The sequence below is a fragment of the Schistocerca piceifrons genome, chromosome 1 (genome assembly GCF_021461385.2).
Source record: "Schistocerca piceifrons isolate TAMUIC-IGC-003096 chromosome 1, iqSchPice1.1, whole genome shotgun sequence".
In the NCBI taxonomy this organism is placed as follows: Eukaryota; Metazoa; Arthropoda; class Insecta; order Orthoptera; family Acrididae; genus Schistocerca; species Schistocerca piceifrons.
In genome coordinates this window covers 1093322319-1093348004 of record NC_060138.1, presented here as the reverse complement: position 1 = coordinate 1093348004, position 25686 = coordinate 1093322319, and the positions used below count along the sequence as shown (strand labels likewise).

Genomic DNA, 25686 nt, shown 5'->3' with positions numbered 1-25686 from the left:
ATTTGGGGATAACCCATTATTAGATAACAGTTACATCGAGTTGTAAAGATGAACTGAAGTTGTGTATGTATGTGGTATGTAATGTTGGGTTTTCCCGAAACGCATAATGTTAAAGTCATTCATTCACTAGTTGATGTTTTAATAATTGACCTATTCAGCATTTGCGCATTACTGTTCCAACTAGTAGAAAATGGCTTCAATGTGACATCAGCGTAATCCTCGATTAAAGTGTTATCGAATATCATTACGAACACTCCACCATTCAAATACGAAGTACTGTTCTGTGATTTCACGGTTGATAAAAGAAGCTGAGACCTCAAATACAAGAGCAACATTTTTGTAGTGTATTCTTTCTCGTACGTGTAACATCGCTTAAGGAGTATGTTGAGCGTTTTACTGACAGCATGTGCTGGGCTATTAACCACATTAACAATTGGAAGAATCGGGATTTGTTCTTTATGTATCTTGGGCTGAGCACACAATGATGGTATTGTTGGATTCATTATAATGGAGTCCTTTGTATCTCCTTCTGTGAATATCAAGTTACATCTTTTTAGTGCTTTCTTCGGCTGTGCATTAAATTTGTTGGTTGGATCCCGTCGACTAAACAATTACCACCGAAAAAAGAAAAAAATTACCAAAATAATATAAAAAATTATCGACCGGGATCCAACCAACAAATTTAATGCACAACTAAAGAAAGCACCAAAAAGATGTAACTTCACATTCACAGAAAAAGATATAAGAGACTCCATTATAATGTATCCAACAACACAATCATTGCGTGCCCAGCCCAAGATACATAAAGAACAAATCCCGATTCGTCCAATTGTCAACATAGTTAATAGCCCAGCACATGCTGTCAGTAAAACGCCCAACATACTCCTTAAGCAATGTTACATATACGAGAAAGAATGCACTACAAAAAGTTGTTACGATATTGTTAACAAAATTAAAAATACAAGAGCAATATATTGTGTCAAATGGCTCTAGCGAATAGAGAAGAACCGAACAAGGCCACGGCTGATGAATGAATGCAGATCGGGACCAAAGCAAAGCTGAGACGTAGTGGGCGGTGCGAAAAACACGTCAGCTAGCAACTAGGTCAATAACGACGCGGTTTAAAAAGCGTGTGTTTATCACGTTATTCAGTGTACAACAAAATCGGCTTTTTATTCACAAAATTAAACTTCCTTAATTTAGTCGTACTCTAATAAAGGTATTCTCATATTTCACACTTCTACGCTTTTTTTTCTGTTCACGACTGCGTCCACCACAGTTTCAGTTTTTCGTACTAAAGGACCGGGATGCTGCTCCCAAAGTTCCTGCGCTACATTAATTAAATTTCGCTGAAGTTAGTGCATGCCATATATTCTCAATAAAGCCGGCACAGTGTGTGGTAAGCTCACAGTGCGACCTGAGGTGTGCGAGAACACACTGTGTGTGTTTGGGGAGTAACAGGCCAGAGGCGGTGGAGAGTGCGTTTTAATTACCTGCCACAGGGGCGCGCCGCGGGCTGCATATTCATCCAGGGGCACGGCCTGCCGACACAAAAGGCAGCGGACCGACCCGGCGGGCTTTCTGATAAATAGCGGAGACCGCATTGTGCGACACGGGGAGCGAGAGGGGTGAAACAGGGGGAGAGCCGGCCGTGTTATTGGCCGAGTCTCGGCACAGGCGTTAAATGGGACACTGCTCCAGCGGTCGCCAGGGCAACCGAGGGGTAGCTCGCTAGATGCTGCTGCTACTGCTGCTGCATAAATAGCGCTTACGTCCCACGTCGCAGGCTCAAGTAGCAATGTGTACAGACAAATGGACCTCCCTGAAAACGTTTCTAGGCGCACCGTTACAGCTACAGTTGCAGTTCCTCGGCTACAAGAGGCTGCCTGAAGTTGCTATAGTCTCCATGCAACTTTAAAACTCAGTTTATTTGTTGTATGGATGCTTGGTGTCTCTTCTTTCGGAAATGTAAGAAAGGATGCCTTTCAGAATACGCAGATGTGATACATATTATATAAATTGGAGGAGGGGGGGAAGGGGGGAACAAGAAAGGAAAGGAACTGATGCATGAGGTGCATCGGAACTATATGCGAAATCATCAGCAATGAATGAAAATGTGTGCAGAACCGGGGATCTCGTGCTTACCAGGCAGTTGGATAGCCACTGCGCCATCCGGACACAGTGTTTATCGCAAAAGCTTCTATTATCTCGGGATGCTCGTCGGCGGATTGACTGTCCCACTTAATACCATCTATCCATGACCTCTATGCCCGCCAGTTTTAGATTCCCACTGGAGGTCGAACGATATTGTGCGTCCGCACTGAAGTTTGTAGATTCATTTCTCATCGAGGCTAATTAATTACATGAATGCGTGCTGTCTTTTCTTTCGGACCCATAACCTTCGGTATGGATGCAAAAAATCGTTTAGCTCCAGCGGGAATCTAGAATTAGCGAGCATTGAAGACATGGACGGGGGCCTGCGCTAGGTTGGTTGGGTTGTTTGGGGGCGGAGACCAAACAGCGAGGTCATCGGTCTCATCGGATTATGGAAGGATGGGGAAGGATGTCGGCCGTGCCCTTCCAAAGGAACCATCCCGGCATTTGCCTGGAGCGATTTAGGGAAATCACGGAAAACCTAAATCAGGATGGCCGGACGTGGGATTGAACCGTTGTCCTCCAGAATGCGAGTCCAGTGTGCGAACCACTGCGCCACCTCGCTCGGTCTGCGCTAGGTGGGAATGTGAGTCGGCCAGGGAGCGTGCCGAGGTAGACTGTGTATTTGCAAAAAACACTGTCTGTATGGCGCGCTGGTTAACGCAACTGCCTGGCAAGCACGGGATCCCAGGTTCGAGTCCCAGTCCCAGTCCCACACACTTTTTCACTCGTCGCCGCTGATTCCCCATAAATTTCCGATGCAGCTGATATCATCAATTCCTTCTCTTTCCTTTCCTTCCACCCTCCGCCACCTTCAATGTAGATAATTAGTTCATTTACTCAATACAGTAGTCCCTATACAGTTACTAATATTAGCGTAGAAACTTGTTGTGAAAAACTAGCAAAAATTGAAAAGCAAGACGGCCAAAGTCGGCAAGTGTGGCGTAAACTCCGCCAAGGGAGAGTCTCATGCCAGACAGTAACAGTGGTTACATGAGCAAGAGGAACGGCCTACGCCATTAAGATATAGGAGTATTTCCTCTGTGTCATAATTTAGACGATACATGGTCTGCTGCGATTGTTGTAAATGGAACTATATATACACTGACGTACATCCACCTCCGTAGCGGAGGTTACTAAAGCAGGCCTGCGCGGTGGCGCTCGATACGGAGGTAATCCAGTTCGAATCTCGGTGGTGGAAAATTTTCACTGCAAGTATTTGGCCGGCAAGAGGACGAGAGGTGATGGTGTAAAGTTGTGTCAATGTCCGGCATTAAATTCCAAATCTCACCACAGATTATCATGAAGTGGGGGCTTGTGACACTGTTGATGGTGACCATGCATTGGATGAGGGCGTTAAGGTCGGCTATTGCTATTTGAGAGGAGCAGGCTATGTGCCGGCACTTGCCCTTCATTCACAACACAAACCCAAAACTAACTACAGTGTACAGGCGCTCACCACTGTTATCCCATCCACACTGCGCACTTACACACTTGACACTTCATAACAAGTTGGACGAAGGCAATGGCAAACCATCTCCATTAGGACATTTCCGAAAGCTCCTGCATTTGCTCTTATACACACATTCCCTGAATACGGGACTATTTTGAGTTTGATGCTAACATACAGCGTATGAGAAGGGGCTTCGGGAAACTTTCAAATGGTAGTCATGTTTAAGTGGACAGCTTTTGTGGAGTAAGTAGATTCGAAAGGCTTGATACGACGACGGAGCCTGACACAGCCTCACTTGCAGTGTTTAGACCGCAATAGCCGATTTCTGATGCCTTTCCTTTCACCTTCAGCACATTTTCTGATACTTCAATGAAAAGTCTTAACGCTAACATTAACAAGCATTGTGTTGTTGTTGTTGTTGTTGTTGTTGTTGTGGTCTTCAGTCCTGAGACTGGTTTGATGCAGCTCTCCATGCTACTCTATCCTGTGCATGCTGCTTCATCTCCCAGTACCTACTGCAGCCTACATCCTTCTGAATCTGCTTAGTGTATTCATCTCTTGGTCTCCCTCTACGATTTTTACCCTCTACGCTGCCATCCAATACTAAATTGATGATCCCTTGATGCCTCAAAACATGTCCTACCAACCGATCCCTTCTTCTGGTCAAGTTGTTCCACAAACTTCTCTTCTCCCCAATCCTATTCAATACTTCCTCATTAGTTATGTGATCTACCCATCTAATCTTCAGCATTCTTCTATAGCACTACATTTCGAAAGCTTCTATTCTCTTCTTGTCCAAACTTGTTATCGTCCATGTTTCACTTCCATACATGGCTACACTCCATACAAATACTTTCAGAAATGACTCGGTGTTAACAAATTTCTCTTCTTCAGAAACGCTTTCCTTGCCATTGCCGGTCTACATTTTATATCCTCTCTACTTCGACCATCATCAGTTATTTTGCTCCCCAAATAGCAAAACTGCTTTACTACTTCAAGTTTCTCATTTCCTAATCTAATACCCTCAGCATCTCCAGACTTAATTCGACTACATTCCATTATCCTCGTTTTGTTACTGTTGTGTTACTGCACTTGTTTTTTAACGAGCTATCAAATGACATTAAAAAATGTAGGTCGTTCCATTCAGAAAACCTGAACTGGCTCCAATGACTCGGTTGATGCAACGGTTAAGTAAATTACATGAGCACAAAAGTAGGTGCCACTCGTTTCGTTCAAGAAATAAAAGGTGTGGAAGTGTTAGGTGACTGAACCTGTATGCAGGCTGTTGTATGTTACATCGGTGTACAGGATATTTCACAAACGCGTCACATAATTTGGTACTGAGGAAAGGGCTATTGAAGGGCGTATTTCCGAAGCAACATTTGTTAGGGAAAGGAAAATTCGCAGGACAAACACAATTTTACATATTCTGCGTTAGCTTCATTCGTGGAGCCTACATTTTTGCATATGCCTCTTGTCGTACGACTTAGATAGGGACAAGGGAGAGAAGATTCCTAGAAGTACGTGGTAGACAATCCACTAAAGGTAAAAAATCAGATAACATTTATACCGTATCATCTCTAACACTACTTGAATTACAGAACTTCCGAAAATAAGTATTTATATTAGGCTGAAGATGTGAAAAGAAGTGGTCAAGTTTACACAGGCGGAAAATGAACCACTACTTCCTGAGAACACCATTCACTTTGACTTGAAAGAAAACACTTTCTCATAAAATGGGTTAGCATAATTTGCATGAAGGATCCCCGTCTTCTTCATTTCAAATAATCTAGCGTTCCAAAGACCCTATGTACACCACAGAAGTTTGGCACCGGGCAATACACTAGTCACTCTTCTAATACAGCACTACAGTCGCTTTGGAGCAATATGGAAGATGCAGAACTGTTACGAAGCCGCCATTCTTCTGTAATATTTCTGGCTTTACAGCCATCATTTCAGCTACAAGAAGCACTTTCTTAGGGCAGTTCAGAAGGTAGTAGTGGGAAGATGACGTAATGTGGTGTAAATTACCAATGACATATGGTTTATTCCGTATGAGTATCGTGAGAAAGACCACCTAAATTGTGGTATTTCTCCGCGAGTGGCTGCTGTGTTCGGAAGTAGCACGCCAAAATGATGAACTTCTGTTATTAATATTAGAAAAACTACACAGTAAATTTCCTTGCATTTCTTATAAAAGCATTTCTCAGTAGCAGGCTATCAGTCCATTATCTCAAAAGCGTTAACAATTAGCAGAATTATGAACAACTACTAAACGAAAAGGCGGACGAAGCACTTTGAGGTTTTCGGATTGCGCCTAACTTGGATAGCGGGAGAAGTGTTTCAGTTGTAAGATCAGAGCTGGTTCATCAGTCTCGGAAGACAGACGTGTTGTCTGCCTCGGTCGATACCGGTTAAGAATTTAATTGGCAATATCTGGTTATTTGATCATGTAACTGAGAACAACTGATAGTAATTACGCAAATGTGAAGTTCATTGTTTTCTTTGTTTTCTACGAAAGTGTGAGGAATGGAAAGTATTTGTGATTAACAAAGGCGACTAAAATTGTGCAGTTTTTCGCTTCTGCTAATAATAAGCAAGTGGCATCCCGTTTAAACATACCAATTTAAAATTTAATTATTTATGCAGTAGCAGTTCATCGTTAAGCGGTTACTACAGCCTCAACATTACGGATTTACAACCTAAATGCTGTTTTCTGCGCAGGGAACAACTACAGAAGACGCAAGTTGGTGAACATAACTCAGAACTTAAGCATTCCACTCAGTGAGGTGTAAACGACGAGGCACGTCGCGTGTTCCGAAATCTTAATACAAATGAGATCAGTGACACGTCATAAGTGAGACAATTTTTGAGAGACGGGATTTGTCACACACACATGAATTCCTCTCGCTATCTACATCTTCTCTCTCATTTTCCACCTGCCGTACATCCTCCGCTGACGTCAGCGGAGTGGTTGGTAAGTATGTGCCGGTCGATTGTGCAGATTGAACGCAGTTGCTCGAGGCGGCGTGGAGACGTTCAAAATGGTTCAAATGGCTCTGAGCACTATGGGTGGTCATCAGTCCCCTAGAACAACCCAAGGACATCACATACTTCCATGTCCGAGGCAGGACTCGAACCTGCGACCGTAGCAGTCTCGCGGTTCCAGACTGAAGCGCCTAGAACCGCAAGGCCACCGCGGCCGGCCGTGGAGACGTGACAGAATGGCAGAAACGATCCATAGTGTTTGGTCGTGCCCATGACGACACTATCAATAAAATTGCCTCGGTGTATCATCGCTGATTGTTCAACGCGTCTACAAGGAATCGTGTACCACTCGTCATCATCTGACATGGCGTAAGAACAGAGAGCGTATAGCAGATCGAAACTGACAAGACAGCCGTGTTTAGCGAGTGTTTGTCGTACCTTGACTTGAGCCCTCTTACCTTGAACATGAACCAGGATGTTTATTTCAGCATCTCAGGAACCCTTTTTCCTATGTATTCATGAGTATGCTGTGGACACTTCCATATTCCAAGATGACAGCCGTGTCCACAGGCACACTGTTCCTGTTTTGACGGGCACAGACATGCTATCTATCGAATCTTGGCTGGCCAGCTAAATAGTCCGATCTTAGCGTAGAAGATGTCAGACTATTTGGAAGAGGGACTGAAAGACTGCAGTCAGTATCCACTCAGTTTGGTTGCTATTTGCTATCAGGACTAGGGTCAGTGTTGCGCCATTGTAGCGTCATGTCTCCTGGGCTGGGCCATTTCTGTGTCCGCTGTGCTTACATTTACGTTATGGAGGAGGAGGAGATCAGTGTTTAACGTCCCGACGTCAACGAAGTCACTCGAGACAGAGCTCAAGCTCGGATTTGGTAAGGATGAGGAAGGAAATCGGTCGTGACCTTTCAAAGAAACCATCCCAGCATTTGCCTTAAGAGATTTAGGAAAATTACGGAAGACCTAAATCAGAATGGTCAAATACGGGTTTGAACCGTAGTTCTCCCGGATGCGACTCCACTGTATGTTATGCCTTAAGTGCGTTCGCCACTTAAAACTATGGCCTCTGATTATTGTGCCATCTCTTTCTTCCATTTTATCTGTGTAAGAAAAGCGTTGTTGATAAAATTGTTCCCTCGAGGCTACGTTTCTGGTCGTAAAACAACACATGAAAGCTTCCGTAATCGTCTAGCTGCCGCAGCAATTTTTGTTTTTTTTTTGTTTTTGTTTTGGTTTTAGGGCGCAAAACTGCTATGGTCATTAGCGACCGGTCCGTGACTTAGGAAACAGTAAAAATCGAAAATGGAAACCAGCAGCAATGGGAACGAAACTCAAAAAATTGGAGAAACTAAGAGCAGAAGAAGGAAGGCTTAAAATCCACTACAGAAAGGGGTTGGTTGTCCCAAAAAAAAAAAAAGCTTCAAATGACTGACGTCATTTCACTGGCACTAATGAACTCGAGAACGCGATCGGCCGAACGCGTGTCATCTGCTAAAATTGACGATATATCAGGCGACAGCTGTAGACAGGCGCGTAACGGAGTAAAATAGGGGCACTCAATTAAAAGGTGTCTTACCGTCCTCAGTTGAGAGCAGTGGGGACAGAGTGGGGGAGAATCGCCGCTTAAAAGATGTCGATGGCTAAAGAGACAGTGCCCTGAATGAGATTTTCACTCTGCAGCGGAGTGTGCGCTGATATGAAACTTCCTGGCAGATTAAAACTGTGTGCCCGGCCGAGACTCGAACTCGGGACCTTTGCCTTTCGCGGGCAAGTGCTCTACCATCTGAGCTACCGAAGCACGACTCACGCCCTGTACTCACAGCTTTACTTCTGCCAGTATCTCGTCTCCTACCTTCCAAACTTTACAGAAGCTCAGATGGTAGAGCACTTGCCCGCGAAAGGCAAAGGTCCCGAGTTCGAGTCTCGGTCGGGCACACAGTTTTAATCTGCCAGGAAGTTTCAGACAGTGCCCTATCCGCCAAGGCAATGTGTTTAAGAGCCGACGTACATTAACGGCCACTTCCACTAGTACATCCCCGCCTTTCATTAGTCTGCCACTCCGTTAAGAGTAGACTACTCTTCCTGGTGTGTCGGCTTAAAACTTTCTGGAAATCTTCTTCAAACGTGGATATATTACACACAATAAAAGAATCCGCATTAACCTCACTAAAACGACTTCACTTCTGCTGATCTCCTGGCAGAACTCTACAATGCACCGAGCACCTGCGTTTTTAAAAATGTGAGAGTTTAGAAATCAGCATCGGGACGCCGTTTAGGAAATGACGCCGATTCTCCGATACAACTCTGAACGCGACAAACGCCACTCTGTGCAGAAAAAACAAGTAGCATAACAGAAAAACACCTAACAATGATTTGGACGACAAACTGAACACCTGTATAACCCCTCCAGTTATTCTTATACTCGAGTTACTGTGGTGATTTTCTTTTAGCTACCGACACATTCGAATAGCTATTGCTGTCAATGGGCTTTCTGTTCAAGCAGTACCGGAGCCTTTGCGTGGCACTTTGCTCACTGCACATTTTCGTGTAGTATCGCAGCGAATTCTTGAACGAGACGTTCCTGCGCACGTTCGTATCGACCGGTAGCCGCATCTTTAAATAACCGTCATTAATACTTCAATCTCTTTACGTAACCGCGAAAGGCTATTATTCGTTTCTGGTAGTTTTGTGAGGAATTCTACACCCAGAAGGACAGTGGTGGTCTCATGAAATGAAGAAAAGCGCAAGCGAACGACCTTACTACATATAGAAATCTATTTTAATTTTTTATGGTTTACAATACCGTTACAGAATACCAGAGGGAATAATTCAGCAACTTTGTTTTACTTAATGTTTTCTTTTGACCCGAGTCTTTAAATTACTGTCTTAAAAAATGGAAAAATAATAACACCACCACCGTACATTAAATTAATTGACGAGATATAAAATTTCAGTGTAAAAGACTCCATTTCCCGCTCTAAATATAATTATCTTCCTGGAGCATCATTTGTATAGTTCGAAGCGAATATTTGCTTTAAGGAAATCAAGCTAATCGTATTTCGGGAGCTGATACGCGCTGTAATGCATGACACTGACGTCAATTTTTTTCCTCATAATGCATCCGTTCAGCGCGCGTACTAACACACCACCTTACAGGATCTTAGGCGAGCCGTCTGCCCCATTCGACACTGACTGTCCAGCACAGTACTGCCTGGCTAGTACAGTACCTTACAACGGTGTCTAGGCACTATGGTCCTTTCAGTAACGAAGACAGCAAGTTTAGCGCAGTGCGTGCCTCGTTATGCAATGTTTACGTGACAGGAGATGTGAAAACCTGTTATCTCGGAAGTGTGGGCTCTTACACTTAGCATTTTACCCGTCTTCACAACAATGCGCCTCATTCCAACACTGACATGTATCACAGTTTCTTTTTCCAGATTTCCCAGTGCTACTACTTGAATATTTGTGTGTTGAAAATCGTTATTTGTAACAGTTATTCATCAATACGCCCACTCTTTTAATACTATCATGTCTTGAAAACCCTGGTTCCTTTCTAGATGCATTTATGAAATATACAAGTTTTCCGCCTGACGTGTAACAGACGACGTGTACACAGGAGCGACATGAATTCTACGGTCAAACTTGAGATTTTTCAGCGTAATTTATTGACAAGAACACATGCTCCCCAAGACATGAAACCTGTCAAATATAGGTGTAATGAGGTGTGAGTTGGAGATGTGGATGACTCTGTGGTAGGTCCATGTATTCTCTAGACGCATTACTGGTGCTGTCTACTACAATTATGTTCACAATACTCCTCCAGGCTTTCTAGAAGACATAGGCGCTAATAGAAGTAAGAATATGGGTTCCGCATGATGGGACGCCATTAAATTTCCGACACACTGTTCAAGAGCAGCTGGTTGATCTCTACAAAGGAAGATGGACACTTAAGAGTTGGATTAATTCCATGGTCTGCACGTTCCTTCGACCTCGATCATTTATATTATCTGTGCGACCACGTACATTATAAAGGTGGATTTAAAAAACGAGAATTTTTGTCTCTTGGAACGAATTTTAAAATTTTACATGCTGCGTAATCTACTCATAAAGAGTGTAGTCTTATGGTAAAAAAAGGTGTGTGAAATCTTATCGGACTTAACTGCTAAGGTCATCAGCGCCTAAGCGTACACACTACTTAACCTAAATTATCCTAGGGACAAACACACACACCCATGACCAAGGGAGGACTCGAACCTACGCCGGGACCAGCCACACAGTTCATGACTGCAGCGCCTCAGACCGCTCGGCTAATCCCTTATGGTAAAAGTTTACATTTAGAAACTGTATATTTCTAGAGGGAGCACACATCACGGCGTATAATTTACCCAGGCACTATTCATTCCGCATTTGAGAATGAGAGCACTCAGTGACTTCCAACAAACTTTACGCACATTTTCAAACCTTAACATCCGTCACGAACTTATGACATGTTTATCACTTACTACATTTTCTCTGTTCGTGCAGTGAAACTGCTGCATCAGGCATGAGGTTTTAATTTACTACTTGTCTACTATCACTTCCATTCGCAACAAATTTTGCCAACAGTATCCACATATACCACTAAATTTACCTGCAAAATTATGACACTGTACAACACACAGTTCGGGAATGTGACGCTTAATGCGAGGGAGTTCTATTATTTCAAGAACCGGGATGAGTGCTTACTGGGCGGCCCTTTATTTTTGGGACCAGTAATAAGTAACATGGGGCCGTTTCTGCCTTGTACAGTGCGCTGGCGGTAGTGCTCACTTTGCTCGGGATGTTTAATAACTGCCACACAGAGTGAGTCGACTTGTGCCTTATTGATACTCATAGCGAATGAATGTCGGGTGGAAAACTGTAACCGCTTTAAATCTAAGGGCATATTCAAATCACTGGGCATCAACGGAATGAGAAGAATAAATAGGTCTCCACCTGCGGCATACCCCACGATGACGGTGGCCTCTAGTACGTTATGCAATAGGTTCTTCACAGCGATCCTTGTTCCGTTGTATATGTATCAACGGCAACTAATCAATAAATATGAGTCTGCAGTCACGTTTGTGTTAAATTCTAGAGCTTTCTCTTGTTCCGCGATCTAGTGAACCCTGATGGTACTATCTCCAAGAGTGGTATTGCCGCTGTAATTTATTCTTGCGACATGAATTACAGGCATCGTGATGATAATGATGAGGTCCCATACTCCAAGGAGCGTAGGGGACGATGCGGGAGACCCGCACTGCTGTACTAGGCAAGGTCCTACTGGAGGTGGTTTGCCACTGCCTTCCTCCGACCGTAATAGGGATGAATGATGACGATGATGAAGACGACACAAAAACACCCAGTCATCACGAGGCAGGAAAAATCCCTGACCCCCACCGGGAATCGAACCCGGGACCCCTTGCGCGGGAAGCGAGAACGCTACCGCAAGACCACGAGACGCGGACACAGGCATCTTACTAGGATATATTTCGTTCATTAGCATTTAATTTTTCATCAATTCTTTTGAGCGTGTCATCTAAATGTAGAAATTTGAAGTAAATCCGTCCTGTATATAGGAATCATGCAGGAATGTGACGTAAATGGAAGAAGTACGTTAAGATATTTTTGTCGACAACCTTTCCCATATATATATATATATATATATATATATATACTCCTGGAAATGGAAAAAAGAACACATTGACACCGGTGTGTCAGACCCACCATACTTGCTCCGGACACTGCGAGAGGGCTGTACAAGCAATGATCACACGCACGGCACAGCGGACACACCAGGAACCGCGGTGTTGGCCGTCGAATGGCGCTAGCTGCGCAGCATTTGTGCACCGCCGCCGTCAGTGTCAGCCAGTTTGCCGTGGCATACGGAGCTCCATCGCAGTCTTTAACACTGGTAGCATGCCGCGACAGCGTGGACGTGAACCGTATGTGCAGTTGACGGACTTTGAGCGAGGGCGTATAGTGGGCATGCGGGAGGCCGGGTGGACGTACCGCCGAATTGCTCAACACGTGGGGCATGAGGTCTCCACAGTACATCGATGTTGTCGCCAGTGGTCGGCGGAAGGTGCACGTGCCCATCGACCTGGGACCGGACCGCAGCGACGCACGGATGCACGCCAAGACCGTAGGATCCTACGCAGTGCCGTAGGGGACCGCACCGCCACTTCCCAGCAAATTAGGGACACTGTTGCTCCTGGGGTATCGGCGAGCACCATTCGCAACCGTCTCCATGAAGCTGGGCTACGGTCCCGCACACCGTTAGGCCGTCTTCCGCTCACGCCCCAACATCGTGCAGCCCGCCTCCAGTGGTGTCGCGACAGGCGTGCATGGAGGGGCGAATGGAGACGTGTCGTCTTCAGCGATGAGAGTCGCTTCTGCCTTGGTGCCAATGATGTTCGTATGCGTGTTTGGCGCCGTGCAGGTGAGCGCCACAATCAGGACTGCATACGACCGAGGCACACAGGGCCAACACCCGGCATCATGGTGTGGGGAGCGATCTCCTACACTGGCCGTACACCACTGGTGATCGTCGAGGGGACACTGAATAGTGCACGGTACATCCAAACCGTCATCGAACCCATCGTTCTACCATTCCTAGAGCGGCAAGGGAACTTGCTGTTCCAACAGGACAATGCACGTCCGCATGTATCCCGTGCCACCCAACGTGCTCTAGAAGGTGTAAGTCAACTACCCTGGCCAGCAAGATCTCCGGATCTGTCCCCCATTGAGCATGTTTGGGACTGGATGAAGCGTCGTCTCACGCGGTCTGCACGTCCAGCACGAACGCTGGTCCAACTGAGGCGCCAGGTGGAAATGGCATGGCAAGCCGTTCCACAGGACTACATCCAGCATGTCTACGATCGTCTCCACGGGAGAATAGCAGCCTGCATTGCTGCGAAAGGTGGATATACACTGTACTAGTGCCGACATTGTGCATGCTCTGTTGCCTGTGTCTATGTGCCTGTGGTTCTGTCAGTGTGATCATGTGATGTATTTGACCTCAGGAATGTGTCAATAAAGTTTCCCCTTCCTGGGACAATGAATTCACGGTGTTCTTATTTCAATTCCCAGGAGTGTATATATATATATATATATCCAGTCAGATTACAGAATGTAATGTACACAGTGATCTGTCTTGAGGTAAAGTGTGCAAAATTTCAACCAGATCGGCATAAAATCGTAGATTTGTATGAATTACAAACAAACAGGCACCGTTTTTTTTTTATAGGCCATTAATACAGTATTTTTGTCCAAAAATTCACGAGCAAACTATGAGAAATCAAGGGTTGTCCGAGAGCAATACTGTCCACTGGAGGGTTAAACAACTGAGGCAGCTAGTGTACTTACCACACCGAGAATCTCCTCCTGGGCAGAGCCGGCGCTCCCGGCGGAGGCGGCGGGGGTGGCCCGCGAGGGCATGCGGGCAGCAGGGCGGGATTCAGAACGGGGGCGACGGCGGGGGCAGCAGCGGCAGCGTTGGGGGCGGCGCCGTCGGCGGACTCTGAGCGCAGCGCCAGCAGCCGCGGCAGCTGCCCCCGGGGGCAGGGGCCCGCCCCCGCGCTGTTGCGGCGCTCGCGCGAGTGGAACGAGTTCCAGCGGCGCAGCTGCTCCGGGGCGGCGGGGGCGGACGGGCGCCGGGGGCAGGGCGGGGACCCCATGGGGGCAGGGCACGGGGGCGGCGTCTGGTGCTTCCGCATGGCGCCTCACCCCATAGCCGAGGCGCCGCCGCCAGCCAGACGCTCGGTAAACACTTCTTCACCTCTCAGTAGGACCCTCACTGTTCACCAGGCGGCATCGCATTCCGAAACACACTGACCGTACTTCCACCAAAGTATCCAAACACTTCGTCCTGCGCTCCACTGACCCTGACCCTAGTCTGCTTGCCACAGCTACGTAATGTCGAACCTCTTTTCAAATATCGAGTGGGCTTTGAAGTAAAACGACCTGCGCCTCTCTTTTAACCAGACTGCACGAGTCCATAAGCAGCTGTGACCACTCCGTGGCCTAACCGAATGTCACACGTCAGGTGCGGGTCCGAACGACGCCCTACTCGTATGATATGGCTTCCTCTAACCCCTGCTGTCACACTCGTTCCGTGCTCTTCCCAGACACTTTTGGCGTCATATCAAATTATCACGTAAGGCGGCTAGGCAATCCCGGCTGCTTCGCACACGATTGGCACTGAAAAAGTCCAACACATTGCGTTGCAGCAAACATTTCTGGAAGGTGATTTCCAAGTGTCTGAATTTGGGGCGGAATTAATGTCATTTTTCTTACCACAATATTTCGGCAACTTCCTTTGTTGCCTTCGTATGGTCAAATTCGCTTGGAGCCCAAGAAGCGAACAACGAGATTAGCATTCCACATCTGACGAAGACAATTGGGAAATATTCCATACAAAAAGTTCAGGTGAAATCTTCCGGATTTTTGGCAGAGGCCAGTCGGGACTGTCTAGCGTGGCTTACGAAACAAGTTTGTTGATACAGCCACTATCTACAGCAAGGATGTAAATATTCGCTTAATAATTTCAGACACCTCTTTCCCGCTGAAATTTAATATTTCATTACCAGACGTGTTTCGCCCTTGTTTATGTTCAAGACATATTCTGTTCACTACTTTCTAGAATGATGAACAGTTCAGTGAACATTCAGATCGAGTAGGAGTTTCTTTTAGAGGCCAAGAGGACATGCCTGACATGGCTTATAAAGGGTTTTAGGGCTAAAGGTACCGATAGAGTGAGCGTTGGTACCTTAATATGTACCAGTTTCATTTGGTTAGTTGTTTTTTATCGTCATCTAATAGTCTGCCCGCAAACACATCACATCTACATGATTACTCTGCAATTCACAATTAAGTGCGTGCCATAATTCACTACTTTATGTTTTTCTGTACAGTCGTAACTGGCCGCCAAGGGAACTACGCCTGTCAGTATAGGCTCAACATAAAAACATACTACTCCTAATAGATATAATTTTTAGTCCAGAAATGAAGTAAATACTGATGTTCTTCAGTAAACTGTCTTCGGTCACCAATAAAAATATCTGTACCTGTACCCCTAAAAACCGTCGTAACAAGTCTATTGGTGTTCGTTCGGAAAATTCAAACGCCTTCTGGTTGTTGCAATATGACGCTTTCTCCTTGTTGCAATGTAACATTAAATTTCCTGACGCGCGTATTGTTGCTGGTCAAATATTGTGGAAAGAGATGGGATATTTATTCCGCTGAAAACACAGACACTTGGAGATCACCAGTTTCTCTGAAAAACACTTAACGACCATCCCTCAAAAACACTTTCAATCTCCTCTCAGGTTGCTAGCGCAGACAACGAATTGGGACTTAATGGTGGTCTCATACCTTTCGTAAGCAATGCGCAAAGTACTTAGACGGGGGCGTATAGCGTGCTCAAATGGCCGCGTTGGTCGAGCCCTGATTAAAAAGGCCACACTTTGCCCGTCGATAAATTCTGATCTCTCAGTTTGTTTTGACCAAGATGCTCACATCGTTATTCAGTGAAAGTGTCATTCTGTAAGAAATTCGTTGTTTTAGTCACATTTGAAGACGAGGGGTGTGAATAATAGATACCGTACTCTATTTGCTCAAGGAAGGGCATTTCTAGTTTTTCGCTCTCCGAATAATGTAAAATGTAAAGTAGCACAGATATCTGGAGTTTAGCAGCCCAAACAGTAGTTTCGAGAAATGCGGTTACCAAATTAGAACGGTTTTCAGAGGCAACTGGTTCTAAATTTAAAATTTTTACGAGAAATATTTCATTCTCATGCAGCTTTACGTGTTTTGATATTACAAATACTATAAATTTAGTTCTGGAGAAGATTTATTCACTTCGGCAACTTCATGTTCTTCATGTTCGAAAAACTGTAGTGCATTATTGGATACGAACATAGTGAGTCAATCTCGGAATTGTAAAACTTCTCATCAGTTTTGGTTTCTTACGTCAAACAAGCTATAAAATGACTCTTTCGCGTATTCGCGTATACGGCTACGGTCAAATAACAGCTGAATCAATACTCATTTCCATCGTTACTGCAAGAACCAAAATTTTAAAACTAAGAAAATTATAGGCAAAAAGGAAGGGTACACGCAGTGATTTATCCTGTACAACTTAATGCACGAAATAAGCAAAGGAAGGAGGGAAGAGGCATGAGAAAATGATATTATGTAACCTACTCATTAAAGTGCGCTTGAAGAATAAACGGGTAATGTAATGCGAAGACGACTGTCGTTCACATTAAGTTCACCGTCATTCAAAAACTGTGTTTAATACATTAAGTCGTCAAACGATAAATTAATACTGCTTTCTTACACTATCTAACGAGCACTCGTTTTGGCTGTTCTTAAATTGAAGCTGTCGGGATCACGTGCTCTCACCGTTAACGTTTTCATCGTCTTCTGACGAATTGGATGCGAAACTGCACAAATTTCCTTTCCTATGGCCTACAAGTCTGTTCATTTCAAAGAAACACTTACATCCCACTTCCTCCATATTTGTTGGATACGTTCCAATTTCTGTCTTCCTGTACAAGTTTTGCTCTCTAAGGCTCTGTCTAGTACCATGGGAATTACCACCTGGTGTCGTAAAAACATGGCCTACCACTGAAGGTCTGAGGAGATAAGAATAATGCCATCCCAGCTGCAAGCCCTTTATACGGATCCGAAGTCGTTTTTACTCATCTGTGACTACTAAAATATTGTGCACAACTTTAAATCGTTCGTTGATTTTATCCATACTGGAGGAGAGGTTGTGGTTGTGATCGTCAATGTTAAAAAATATATCGGCTCAACCACTTGTTTATAGTGTAAAACACTAAGAGTGACGCGTTTCGGAAGTCAAGCTTCCATCATCAGAATAATAAAAAGTAAAAGAGCCTGTTAAAACTCGCTAAAATGGAACATGCACCAGGCACAATAAAACTGATAGTAAAATTAAAACATCGTGGCTACTTCCCTTGTTGCAGACGTGTCTTCCAATGTGCATCTCCACATAGTCGTCAAAATAAATAAATATATATAACAGGTTCTTTTACTTTTTATTATTCTGATGATGGAAGCTTGACTTCCGAAACGCGTAAGTCTTAGTGTTTTACACTATAAACAAGTGGTTGAGCCGATATATTTTTTAACATCAAATCGTTCGGTTTAAAGAGTTGCGGCTATTTTCCTATTTTATGCTATATTTAATTTGCAAATGCTTAAACTACATTTCAAATCTTGAAGCGAACGTTCAATTACTATTGTATACAACTGTGTAGCTACACGGAAATAGGATACGCATTAGATTCCTTGTTGTGGGTATAGAGATTGGTAGTAATAATTAATAAATAATTATGAGTATGACGCAGTGTCCTGCAGCTAATAAACGGTACGAGTCCGCTACTGGCTGCTCGGAGTCTGCAAAGCGTGCGGAGAAGCTGGCTGCCAGAAAGCGTGTGGAGGAAAAGGAAAGAAAGCCGGCGAAAGGAAAGGGGATCCCGCGTCCGGCTGGCACGCGCTGCCGCTCTTGCCGAAACTCGGCGCTACGCCTGAGGACGCCGCGGCGTCAGCGGCCGAAACGCGCGACACCCAGGCGCCGCATATCTCCTGTATCGCGGCAAGCCGTTACCTTCACTACCGCCCAAGGGATAATTCCCCATATGCTCGAGAGAGCACTGCTGAAACAAATAACTTATCTGTCAGCTGGTGCTCAACTTGGGAAATGAAAACCACAACTCATTACCAAGCCTAATACGATGTACAAAACCCGTTGGCATTCGAAACAGCATCCAGTCGTCTCGGAATGGGTAAGTACATGTCCCGTATGGTTTTTCAGTGGAATCTTATACCATTCTTCCAGCAAAATAGTGGCCAATTCTGGTAATAATGATGGAGGTGGACAACGATCGTTCACCCTTCCTTTCAAAGTTGGCATTATCTTCTGTTATATAATACTAACAATAATAATCTTGTACTAAAACACATTTAGAGAGAGGTGAAACTGTTAAGAGTAAAAATCATTCCGAGTCTTTCATTATTTCCCTACGGTCTCCCAACAACGGCACCTTCCTATACACAACAGCTTCTTATATTACTTACATGGCTATAGTTCTGGCAATACCTGCCATCACCTCCTCCTCCTGTGCGGATGCACACATATTCCCCGAACTCTTACGGCACTTGGAAGACTGTCTTCCATGAGTAATGAGTGTGTTGCGGTGGGAGACTACAAATGTAGTGTGTGGACATACAAAGTGAGAATGTGGGTCTCGCGGGAGGCGTGCGCAAGATAGTCCCTGCAGTCGCACTGTCCTCTGTGCCCCTCAGTGGCTCAGATGGAAGCTGGCACGGTAACTCAGCGTGTTCGGTCAGAGGGTTAGCTGCCCTCTGTAATAAAGAAACTGAGTTATTGGATCAACGACGAACTGACATGGGTGTCTTGCGACCTCCACCCCGAGTAGGTACAACGAACGAAAACGAACAAAATGAGATTAAAAAAAAAAAAGATAGAGCGTCTGCCACGTAAGCAGGAGATCCCGGGTTCGAGTCCCGGACGGAGTACACATTTTCACTTGTTCCCGTTGATATATATCAACGCCCGTCATCAGCTGAAGGTATTAATATAATTCTAATTTCGCTTCTTATATTGGTGCTGTTTCCGTGTGATTAATCGTTTAGAGTTTACCAACACACTGAGTACACACGTCACCGCTAACAAAAAACTGGAAAACAGCTGGGCCCTTCACGCACTCGCCAACTGTTTCAGTTTTCCGTACTTTTAGTTGGACTTCGTTCATCACTGAAGACCACTCGCTCTCCACTTCATACTCGCAACACTTTTAAAACCACAGCTCCGCCGCACAGGCCTCACGACTGCCTTTCTACCCTAGCTTCAAAATCGCTCCACGAAATTATTTTAACATGTACAATTTTCCGCCGGTCCGCCTCCAGCGTAGAATATGGGCTGCAATTGACTATTTCCTGCTAACGCGCGTGGTACTTGCTGTAAAATGTTTTACTTCCTGGCAACGCTTTCCGCCGTTTCTTTCCGAAGACATGAATAGACAGCGACCATGTTGCGGAAATCACACGCCTTAGAGGACAGCATGGTCCGGCCAGACCACCACCATTTAGTCGGATCATGTTCAGGCTGGAAAATAGTCCCAGTCCCGCGGAAAGTGGCGCTTGCGTTCACTACAGAGAGTAACAATAACCAATAGGTGGGGACAGGGACTTATATGCTACACGTTGTGCAGTTTAAGATGGCGAATAACGCTCCTCTATGCACTGTATATATGTGGCTTGCCGTGTGCAAGATCCCCTCGCAGTACCAAACCTCCACGAAAGTTTCTCGATTTAGCCACGAGTCCATAGAAAGCAGTGAAGGTGAAGTACAGTTCAACTAATCATGTTTCCCCGCTCGAGAGAACAGAAGGTAAGTTAACCCTTTCTCGGACTACCTTTTTCAATCGGCCCATAAGATTTCCTCCTAATTGCTCTTCGCAACTCTCTCGTTGATTTTGTTCGTTAAAGCAGTATTTGTAACTTACTGGGTTTGTTTGAAGAAGGAAGCGGACGACCTCAGTGGCTATAATTTCGGCGTACGGGTAACTAATCTATTTTAATAAGTCCGTGATCCCATTGTGGTCCATTTATTAGCGGACAGCATAAAACACTTTACAATTAAATAGTTGAAACAGTTCTGCACATAAATATCAAAAATCGAGAGCATGGGTAAGACGAGTAGTACAGAGCATTACCACAGACTAGAAACTAGAGCCACGCATCAGAAACGTTGTACACACTTCGTAGTTATTCGTAAGTGATTCTTGCTGAATAATTTTCATTTGTTTCCGGTTTTAACGCTAGGCTCCTCCTAGCATTACTGCGTCAAAGGTGGACTCTGGCTACTAATATTTGTTGAAGAAAATTCTCAGTTTCGCGCCTGAATATATGTGGTTTCCTTAGTACAGATCGGGAAGCAAGATTCTTTCTCGTGGCTCGCTTACATCTTCGCACTCCACAGACTAACTATGGCGCCATATGGGCCATCTGTTACTTAGGCCTGCGTGGGGAACAGCTTCTCACTCGCTACTGATGTATTCTGCATTGCTGCTTAAAGAAGCCGATTACTTTTGGTAACTACATCGTCCCAAAAATATGTAACCATTTAGGAAATAAAAGGCTGCCCAAAAAGAGGAACCTCACGCCTGTACATCTACTTTGCCAGCGCACATAATGTGAGATGGTGCCCAATGGAAACTTGTGATGTTTCTGGCTTTGCAGACATCGTATTCAGCTACAAGAAGCTCTTCTTAGGGCAGTTGAGAAGGCACCAGTGAGAAGATGACAATGTGGTGTGAAAGACCGATGACAAATTGTTTGTTCGGTAAGATTATCAAAAGAAAGACCGCCTAAATTGTGGTCCCTCCTCGCGATGGGCTGCTGCATTAGCGCGCCAGAATTCTATTATTAACATTAGAAAAACCAAGCAGTGAATTTACTTGCATTTCATATAAAAGTACCTCTCAGCAGCAGGTTATCATTCCTTTTTTCCAAAAGTTTTAGACACCAGCAGAATAATAAACAGTTGCTAAACGAAAAGGCAGAGGAAACACTTCGGAGATCTTCGCATCGCGCAGGGGACAATATCTATAGAGGACTGCAGGGTGGTTGGCGGGCGAAGAGGTTCCGCTGTAAGATCAGAGCTGGTTCGGCAGCCTCGCAAGACAGACGCTGTGTGCCTTGGTCTGTATCGGTTAAGAACTTAATTAGCAATCTGTATTTATGTGGACATGTAACTGAAGGTAACTTTATAGTAAATACGCAAATACGCTGTTCATTAATTTGTTTATTTTCTGCAAAAGTGCAAAGAATGGAGATTATTTGCAATTCATAAAGTGCTTTATAACCGTGCAGTTTATCGTGTTCCGCTAATAAAAACAAGCGAGTGGCATCCCGTGTAAACAAACTAATTGCGGATATAATTATCTATACAATGTCAGTTCCTCGCTAACAGTTTATTATAGCAGCCTGAAGGTAACGGATTCACAACCTACGTGCTGTTTTCAGCGCAAGGGACATCTGTAGGAGACTGCAGGGTGGTGAACGTTAGTCAGAATTTATGCATTCCACTCGGGGAGGGGAAGCAACTAGGCACCTCGCGTGTGCTGCAATCAGAGTACAAATGATATCAGCGACACGTCATCCGTGGTAACACAGAGGAGGTATGAAGGAGAGAAATTTTAGAGGGAAGGGGTCTATCATACGCACGCAGATCTCTGTCTGTCGCCCTCTCTTCTTCAACGTGCCGCGAACTCCTCACAAAGCAACTGACAGTGGACTCTGCTTTCCTGCTGGACGCAGGCCTGCAGCTGTTGTCTGGGCTGCGCTGTGTTGTGACCTGAGGCCTGTGTCGTGTCGTCTCCTCATCAAGCCTCGTTACGGCCAGACCTCAGCCGCGGAGCCACAACATCCGCCGTCCACCAGCTGATGAGCGTCCCTCCCAGTCACAGCGAGCCTCTGATGCTGGGACCGACAGTGTTCTGAGAGGACCCGTAGGCCCGGCAACGGCCTGTTTGTTAGCTGACGCTGCAGCTACTGCTGCTGTCTGCGCGAAGCTTATTGTCGGTGGACCGATCGTAAGGAAATGCGGAGTAGGTTGGACAACATACTTTCCATTTTGTATAATGAATTCCAACTCTGTGAATAAATCCAAGCTAACACCCGAAAACAACCGTTCCGCCATGAAATTCGTTGCGCGGTGCAAGAAGGCGCCCATGGTGTCTTGTTGCTTGTCTTCCCGGACGTAGTTCCACACTCCTACTAGAATTTTTTTTATACGAATGAACTTTATCACATCATGCAGTATATTTCCTGCAACCCTCCAACAAACCTAGGCCTCCATTCGCCTTCCTTAATTGTCTCATTCCATTTTTATGGGCACAACAGCGAGTAGTAAGAACAATACGTGACCATCCGCATTCGTCACATAGGCACCTCTTCACAGAGTTGGGCATTTTAATTTCACCGTCACAAAGCATATATTCGCTAATAAAACGTATCGCAAGTAATGCATCAGAATTTGAGAAGAATAGTGGTATCCCCATCTACTACACTAGAGGAAAAAAAACGACTTTTATTAATTAATAAAGTTTTCAGTGACTCCGTAGATAGTTCAGTACGCTGTAGCGTAACAAAAATATCTGATCGTTTGCGCAATACCATAAAATGTCTAGCAGTTAATTATTTTGTTACACGTTCCCCAGATCACAGCGACTCTTATCGAAATGGTGAGGAATGTGTCGGTTTACGGGATTTGTGTACACGATTAGTGCTAGCATTCGTGAGCACATTTTTTAGTCCTACTCACGCAACTGCACTCAATACGTGGATTTTCATAAGTTACTAGTTTTTAAATAGAAATTCGTCCGTGGAATAATAGGAGTTGTACAGGAGAATGATTTTAGGTTAGATTTAAAACTTTCTTTGCTGCCTGTCAGACGTTTTACGTTATTAGCCAAATGATCAAAAATTTTTGTTACTGCGTATTGAACTCCTTTCTCAACCACAGTCAGCTATAATAATTAGGAATATAGATCATGACTTTTCCTTTAGTCTTTGTAGGTACGGACATCACTGTTTTCCTCAAATTGTAACACACTGTGTAAGAAAAATTTCACTATGGAATATATGTACCGCGACGGTGCATCTAAAATGCCTAACTCCTTGAAAAAGTACCTACATGACGACCGCGGGTGAACACCATACATTATTCCTCCTGTTCGCTTTGATGCGGTCAGTACTTACTTTCTAACTGGTGATTTGCCCAGAAAATTGTTCCGAAGACATTATTGAGTGGAAATAGGTAAAATATGTCAGCGGGTTAATTCTTTTCGTTCTGAGACTAGCAATCACACGAAGAGAATAAGCAGCCGAACAAAACTGTTTGAGAAGCTCAGTAATATGCTTCTACCAGTCCAAGTTTCCATCAAAATGTACACCAAAAATTTTGGAGCATTCCACTCTCAGTTCTGTTCATGTGATATATCATTAGGGAACTGAATATAACGCGTTTCCTCGAAGTTAGGGAAGAGTCCATTTTTATAGACTTCTTTGTAAAACATCATTAGCATTCTTTCCTGTTGCTATTACTGTCTGCAAAAAGTACCAATTCTGCTTCTCGAAATAAGTGGAAAGTCATTCACGTACATGTAGCATATGAGTGGATACAAAACTGGACATTGTGGAGAAATCACATAGGGGGTTCCACAGTCACTACAATTTTCTACCCTTCCTAAGCTGTTTGACTTACAAATCACAATTTTTGGCACTTGGTTTATAAACCATGATTCAAACTAGCTGTGTGTAGAGGTGTCAATTCAATAAAACTTGAGTTTTTCTAAGAGAGTAACACGATTTACACAGTCATACTCATTGGAAAGATAAAAAAAATTTCAACCGCCGATATTTTATTATTTAAGGAGCATCGCGCGACTCAATGTTAGTTCCGAAGACGGGCATAAGGAAAGCTTAAAATGAGAATTGTATGTCGTACTGAAGTAAATTTTAGCATGTACAGCTGTCGAATTATGAGACTGTTTTAATGTAACTATATACTTTTTCTCGGTGGCGTTCGAAAGAGCCTTTGAAGAGAACTTCAATGGCATAATGCGTGTGGGACTTGGTCAGAGAGAACAATGTAATAAGCGCCGCCAACCAGCAGCCTGCCGTCAGCAGAAGGCGTCCCACAAGCTTCTGGCGTATCACACCAAATGTAAGCAAACGAGGAACTGAGGTAACTGTGCAATGGAAACCCGCCTATCTGTGCTCTGCTGTTGTAGCGATCAGACGACTTGTTCCTGACGCTATTGACTTCCATTGTGTAACTGATAGGCGAAAAAGTCGATACGGTTTTGGTTCACGGGGAATGTCTTCAATTCGTTTAAGCAACAGTGCGGCTATATGCTGTAAAATACCCCGATCGTGCCAAAACCCCTCTCGATCTGTCTGTACAAACACAAAAAAGTTTCTAAAAACTGGAAGTTGAAGAATAAAATGTACCAACGGAAAAAAAAAAAATCAGGCTGTGTTGCTTTTCTATCAGCACTGACAACTATTCGCAAATGCGGCTGCTCTCGGTAGTTAAGCGAAACCCGTCGGCCACTGCTTTGTCCGGGGTGAAAGTTAATGCCTGAAATGTGGTATTTTCGGCACACTCTTGACACTGTGGATGTCGGAATATTGAATTCTCTAACGATTTCCGAAGTGGAATGTCCCGTGCTTCTAGCTCTACCTACCATTCCGCGTTAAAAGTCTTAATTGCCGTCGTGCGGCCATAATAACGTCAGACAGTTTTTCACGTGAGTCACACAAGCGCGAATGACAGCTCCGCCAATGCACAGCTCTTTTATACCTTGCGTACGCGATACTACTGGCATCTGTAAATCTGCGTATCGCTGTCTCATAACTTCTGTCATCTGAGTATGTAAGCAGTAACACACTGACGTGACAAAAGTCATGGGGTAGTGATATGCAGATGGCGTTAATATCGCGTATACAATGTATAAAAGGGTGGTGCATTGGTGGAGCTGTCATTTGAATTTAGATGAATCGTGTGAAAAGATCTCCGACGTTATTGTGGCAACACAACGGATATTAACAGACTTTGAACGCGGAATAGTCGTTGGAGCTACACGCATGTGACTTCACATTTCGGAAATCGTTGGGGAATTCAGTATTCCGAGAGCCACAATGTCAAGAGTGTGCTGAGAGAAGCAAATTTCAAGCATTACCTCTCTGGTCGGCGACCTTCACCTGACGATCGACAGCAACGGCGTTTGCGTACAGTTAAGGGTTGTCAGTGCTAACAGACAAGCAACACTGCGTGAAATAACCGCAGAAATCACTGTGGAACAAGACGAACGTATCCTTTAGGACTGTGCGGTAAAATCTGGCGTTAATGGGCCATGACAGCAAAGGACCGACACGAGTGCCTTTGCGAACAGCACGACATCGCCTGCAGCATCTCTCTTGGTCGGTGACCAT

The 25686-nt window shown here is 44.6% G+C and overlaps 1 protein-coding gene across 1 annotated transcript in view; it reads right to left on the bottom strand.

Annotated features, from left to right (window-relative positions):
* The window catches only part of LOC124775692 (rap guanine nucleotide exchange factor 2), a 422124-nt gene extending 408042 nt beyond the window's left edge, over positions 1-14082 (bottom strand). Inside the window, exon 1 of the mRNA XM_047250523.1 lies at positions 13999-14082. The gene's annotated coding sequence lies outside the window, so the exon portion shown is untranslated. The remainder of the gene's footprint in view (positions 1-13998) is intronic.
* Positions 14083-25686: the final 11604 nt, after the last annotated feature.